The sequence below is a fragment of the Otolemur garnettii genome, unplaced genomic scaffold, assembly GCF_000181295.1.
Source record: "Otolemur garnettii isolate 467f Iridium unplaced genomic scaffold, OtoGar3 scaffold00007, whole genome shotgun sequence".
NCBI lineage: Eukaryota > Metazoa > Chordata > Mammalia > Primates > Galagidae > Otolemur > Otolemur garnettii.
Window position 1 is genome coordinate 9,188,827 of NW_003852402.1, and position 5,696 is coordinate 9,194,522.

Sequence of the window (5,696 nt, forward strand, 5' to 3'; positions counted from 1 at the left end):
GTGAGAGTCACGGGCACTCAGCCTTGCCCTAGCATCTGAGGCTGAAGTGCACCAGAGTCCCTTCAAGCTTCAGAATACGAATCTCAGGACACAAGCCCCTTCAGCAAAGTCTTCATTGGAGGCTCATTTGATGAAGGCCTGCCCTGGATAGCAGGACTTTCAAGATGGACTCAAGGCCTCCTGAGGCACCCAAAATTAGAAGCACAGTCCAACAGTCCTGGAGGAACAAATTTTGGTGGTGACAAAGGTCAGTGCAGTCTCCTAGATCCTGGGAGGCCCACCATGGTGCTTGGTTCTAAACTAACTACATAATCAGGCTCACGCTTTTTTTTTCCATTGGCTCTGGCCTGCCTGCTCACTCAAGAACTCCACACCTCTGGAAACTCCCTCTTGATAATGTCTGGGAGGCCTGTGTTTGTCCCCAAGCCTGGAATCCAAGCAGCCTAACTGGGCCCAGCACTTCCTCTGTATTTCTCCGCTGGGTGTGTGCTTTGAAGGCAGAGTTCATGAACACATAATAAGGCTTCTTTCTTTAACCTCTAGAAGTTTCTCTTTTAAATCCCAGAACTGCTGTGTCACAGCAAGAACAAAACCTCATTGCTGATATCTCCTATTAGTAAGCTTTAGATACTATCACTTACCCAAAGGGGACCTTCAAGACCCCAGGAAAGGGGTCAAAAAGGAACAGACAAGGATGATGTCCACCATGGGAGGTTTTCCTCCTCCAGCTGGGACAGCTGACTCCTGTGACACTGGTCCCAACTGTCAGGATGCTGCAGAGAGCAGGCGGCCAGCAGCACTGGTCAGTGCTCCACCTCCTCTGCTGCAGGGCAGGGGTCCCCACTGCTCGCAGAACTGGCAAAACAGTACCCAGGAGAGCACCAGCCTCCCAGCACCCACGGGTCAGAAGAATCTGAAAAGGCTAGCATTCCCCTCCAAACCACTGAAAAGTAGTTTTGCTTTCCCAGCAAAACAGGAAAAGCCGGAAGAGGACAAGTTCGCACAGAACAGAGAGATGAAAGTGAACAGGCGAACAGGCATGGTCTTCCCCGTTCCTTCCCATCTGCTTTGCACTGACTGGAAGAGACAGGGTTCATCAGGCAAGGGGCCTACAGGAGACAGAAGCGTCCCTGGCTTTAATCTGTAGTCACCCAGGGGTCAGTGTCAATTCTTTTCACCGTGGCCTTGACCATCCCTCAGTCCTGCTGACCTCTCCGGGAGCTGCCAGCCTCCAGAAGTCAGGCTGTAGTGGAAGACAGAAATGAACTCTCTCATTTAAATCACTGTATTTTGAAGTGCCTTGTACAGACGCTCTAACCAGCAGACCAGAGGGAGTGGCTTCCTCCTCCTTGCTCACCTCTCTGGGAGAGGGTGCCCAAGCTTGGGGTTTCTAAAGACAGCTCTTTCCATTTTATTTATTGCCTGCTGCCTCCCAGAATATACATGGAGGAAGCGAGGCTGCCCACACATATGAGAAGCACCCCCTCTCAGCCCTCGGAATGTCCTCCAAATCCTGGGGCTTTTTTCTTCTACCTTAAACTCACTGTACCAGGACCCTCTCCTCCTGGTTCCCACTTGGAGCCTCCTCACTGCACTTAGCACAAAGACCAAGCTCTCCTCCACTGCCTACAGGGCCTACATGTGGGGCCCTGCCTTCCTCATGGACCTCAGGCTCCCTGTCTACTGGGCTCCAGCTCCACTGGTCTCCCAGGGTGCTGTGCCCCCGCCCCAGGGCCTTTGCACTTGCTGCTCCTGCTGCTTGCAAAGCTCTTCTCCAGATCCGTGCAGCTGCCTCCCTCCCCTCATGTGGGTGTCCTCTCAGATGTGGCTCCTCAAAAGATCCACCCTGATTACCCCACCCACACATGTTCCCCTCACCACACAATCCCATTCAATCTCTTCCCAGCATATATCCAACCTGAAAATCATCTCTTTACCTGTGTATCTGTTGCCTGTGTGATGCGGCTTGCAAGAACATAAGGTTCTCAAGAGCAGAGGACAGAGGTGCTCTCTGTCTGTCTTGTTCTTTTCTGTGTCCCCAGATCCTAGGGCACATGACTAGTCGGTGACTTAGTTGACTGGCTACTCAGTATCAGATGCTGTCTAGGGAACTGGGGTTACAGGGGTCCCTACCCACAGGGAGTTCATGCTTTATAAGGAGGTGACAAGTGACTGAGCAGAAGTCTCCTATGTTCTTAGAACACCCAAAGGAAGGCCAGCTGGTTCTACCTGGAGAGCCAGACCTGGCTTCCTACAGAAGGAGCCTCCAGAACCCAGTTTTGGAAGACACTCCCTAGTGCTTCTGGAGGAAAGGTGTAAAGATGCAAAACTATTTAGGAAACAGCATGTGGTTTGGAGAGACCCAAGGAATGGAGGTGGAGGGGGACCAGGGAAGAGTCTTTGCCTAGAGAAAGAGCCCAGGTTTCCTCCAGAGACGGCCCAGAGCACTGAGAGGATTTTTCCCTGTTGATATTTTGGCTCCTTCAATGTTGAAGAATCTTAAACAGAAGACTGACTTGATCAGAACTGTAATTCCAAATGATCCCTCTGCCAAAATTGGCGTTCTTGTGTCCCTTGCCCAATCATGACCGTATTCGGGCATATTTCCAAACGACTCTGCTCTCCTCTTTCTAAAAATAGCCCTCCTTTCTTCGGAGGCACATAACTTCACAGCACAGGATTTCAGAAGGACTTATACATGTTTGGATTCTTTGGGACTCACATTGTCACCCCAACTCCTGTGTTCAGCTCTTTGGTCCATAGTTTCGCAGGGCAAATCATGTCGTATGGGCAGGTCTCCTTGAGTAGCAGAGGAGATGAAGGAAGAGCATTAAATGGATATAGAAGTTAAGTTCTGTTCATTTCTGTGTCTTCTGCATTGGGGTAGAAACGCTGTACCCTCAATAGCAAAATGGAATAAAAATAATATCGACCTGATAGCATCATTTGAAGGATTAAATTAGTTAATATTGTCTGTAAAGCTCTTAGAAGAGTTTTTGAAACATACTGAGTGCTGTACAAAGTGTTAGTTGTTATGTTTGGCACCACCATGATCTCAATTCCCAGAATTCATCCAATAAACTTTGAGTGGAAGAAAAACATGTAAGTGTATATGGGGGGTGTGTATGTGTGTGTGTGTGTGTGTGTGTGTTACACCTCTTTTCCACTTTGCAGTCTCAGCTCCCATTGCAGGGACAGAGACAGATACTTAGCTAGCATCTGCTGAGTCTGAATCTCTGTATATGTTTCAAAGTCACTCTTCAATGGCCTATTCATACATCCAACAAACATTAATGGGGCACCTACTATGTGCAGGGCCTTGTGCCAGCACTGGAGATAACATGGGAACCAGACGGGCAAAGTCCCTGCCCCTGTGGAGCTTGGCACCTGGGGGAGAGTCAGTCAGGGTTAACAAATGTTAATATTTAATGTTAACAAATAGTTAACATTAAATAACTGGTTTATAACAACATCAGACAGTGTTTAGGGATAGGGGAAAAGTTAAGTATCTAAGGGAAGAGAGAGGAATGGGCAGTAGCAGGGGTAAGAGTAAGAGTTCAAGGCTCAGGAGACAGTGTGAGTGCCTCAGCCATGCCAGGCTGACATCCTAAGCCTGAGATAGAGCTACTATCCCCATCCCATCTCGGAGCACCTCCCTGTCCCAAGTGCAGGCAAATCCTTTCTGGCAAAGGCCTCACTCCCCACCCCAGCAAAGCCCCATCTCCACACATTCATTCCGTCATTTGTCCCAAAGACATTTATTTGTTAAGTATCCATATGGGCCTGATGCTAGGGGCACAGAGTCACAGCGTGGGAGTCCCAGCCAGTTCCCACCCAGCTGGTGGAGGCCACATAGGGTATCCAGAAATCTACAGGTGACTTTGTGAAAGGAGCATCTGGTCCCTAGGGCTTTAAGCACCCCATCAGCTTTAAGCACATGCTGTGTCCCTGTGGGTGACCAACTTGTTGTAAGTGATTACAATAGTAGCGCGGAGTGTCCTTTTCAGTGTGAACCTATCGCTCTTCTCATCCAGGGATGGAGTCTATTTCCCTGCCCCTGAATCTAGGCTAGCCTTTCATATTAGTTTTCTAGTGCTTTGTAAAACATTACCACGAACTTAGTGGCTTAAAACCACTAAGTTATCATTCAGTCTCTATAGGTCCGAAGTCCAGGCACAGCTTGGTTGGAGTCTCTGCTGTGTGTCTCCCAGGCGGAATCGAGGTGTCAGCTGGGGCTGCCTTCCCATCTGAAAGCTCACAGGCTGAAGTCCTCAGTTCCTAGAAGCCACTCACTGTCCTGGCACCTGGCTCTCTACGTAGCATGGCACTTAGCTTCTTCAAGGCCCAAAGGAGGGTAATTCTGCTCCAAATCTCTCCCTCCATGAAAGGTCTTTCAAAGAGGTCACCTGGTTAGGTCAAACCAAGATAAACTCCCTTTGAGTAAATTAAAGTCAACTTTTATGTCATTTTAAGCCACTATGTTTGTAGTAATTTGCAAGTGACAGCAAATCTTACAGGCTTAAATTTCAGTCTCAGCCACCCTGGGCAGTAGGTGCCCTTCCCACCTGACAGAGAGCTCCTGGCCTGGGAGCTTTGTTTCCTGATGGTTTAACACAAAGCCTGACCCTTAACAAGAGCTCACAAATGCTGCTGAATTAATGTTTACCTGTTTCATCCTCCTGTCTCCCTCAGCCTGAAAACACACACACTCTCTCTCTCCCCATCCCCCCTCATATGCACACAACTCACAATCCACCACCACCTACTTCCTCCTGGGAAGGCATTTCTATTCTTACACTGAAGCTCTCCTTGGGCTGGCCTGCAAATGGCAGTTTCTCAGGAGCATAATGATTTTAAGGGAGGGCAGGGAAGGATGGATCTCCAGAGTAATAACTGGGCAAATTTGCAGGGATGTGGTTGGTTTGAAGCCTCAAGAATTGGCATTGCAGAGGCTGGGCGTGGTGGCTCACACCTGTAATCCTAGCACTCTAAGAGGCCAAGGTGGGTGGATTGCCTGAGCTCACAGGTTCAAAACCAGCGTGAGGCAGAGGGAAACCTCATTTCTAAAAATAGCCGGGTGTTGTGGTGGGCATCTATAGTCCCAGCTACTTCGGAGGCTGAGCCAAGAGAATCAAATGAGCCCAAAAGTTACCCCAGGGCACTCTACCAAGGGTGACAAAGTGAGACTCTTCTTTCCAAAAAAAAAAAAAAAGGAAAAAGAAGAAGAAAAAAAGAATTGGCATTGTAGCACAGAAATGCAAAGCTCTTCTTTGCTAATGAAGAAGTGATGTGAGCAAGAGACAATCTTGAACCCTTCCCACATCCCCATTCTCTCCCACCCCATCTCAGCCCACCACAGCCACTGAAATGATGGTGACATCTATATTTAATAACACTGAAATAAGTCCCCTTGATATCATTAAGGGGAAAAAGCAGATTCCAGAAAAATGTGAATGGTACAATCTCATTTTGTTTGTTTGTTTTTGAGACAGAGTGTCACTATGTCACTCTGAGTAGAATGCTATGGCATCCATTTGACCCTGCAATTCCTTTGTTGGGTATATTCCCAGATGACCAAAAATCGCATTACAACAAAGACATTTGTATCAGAATGTTTATTGCAGCCCAATTCATAATTGCCAGGTCATGGAAGAAGCCCAAGTGCCCATCGATCCACGAATGGATCAACAAACTGT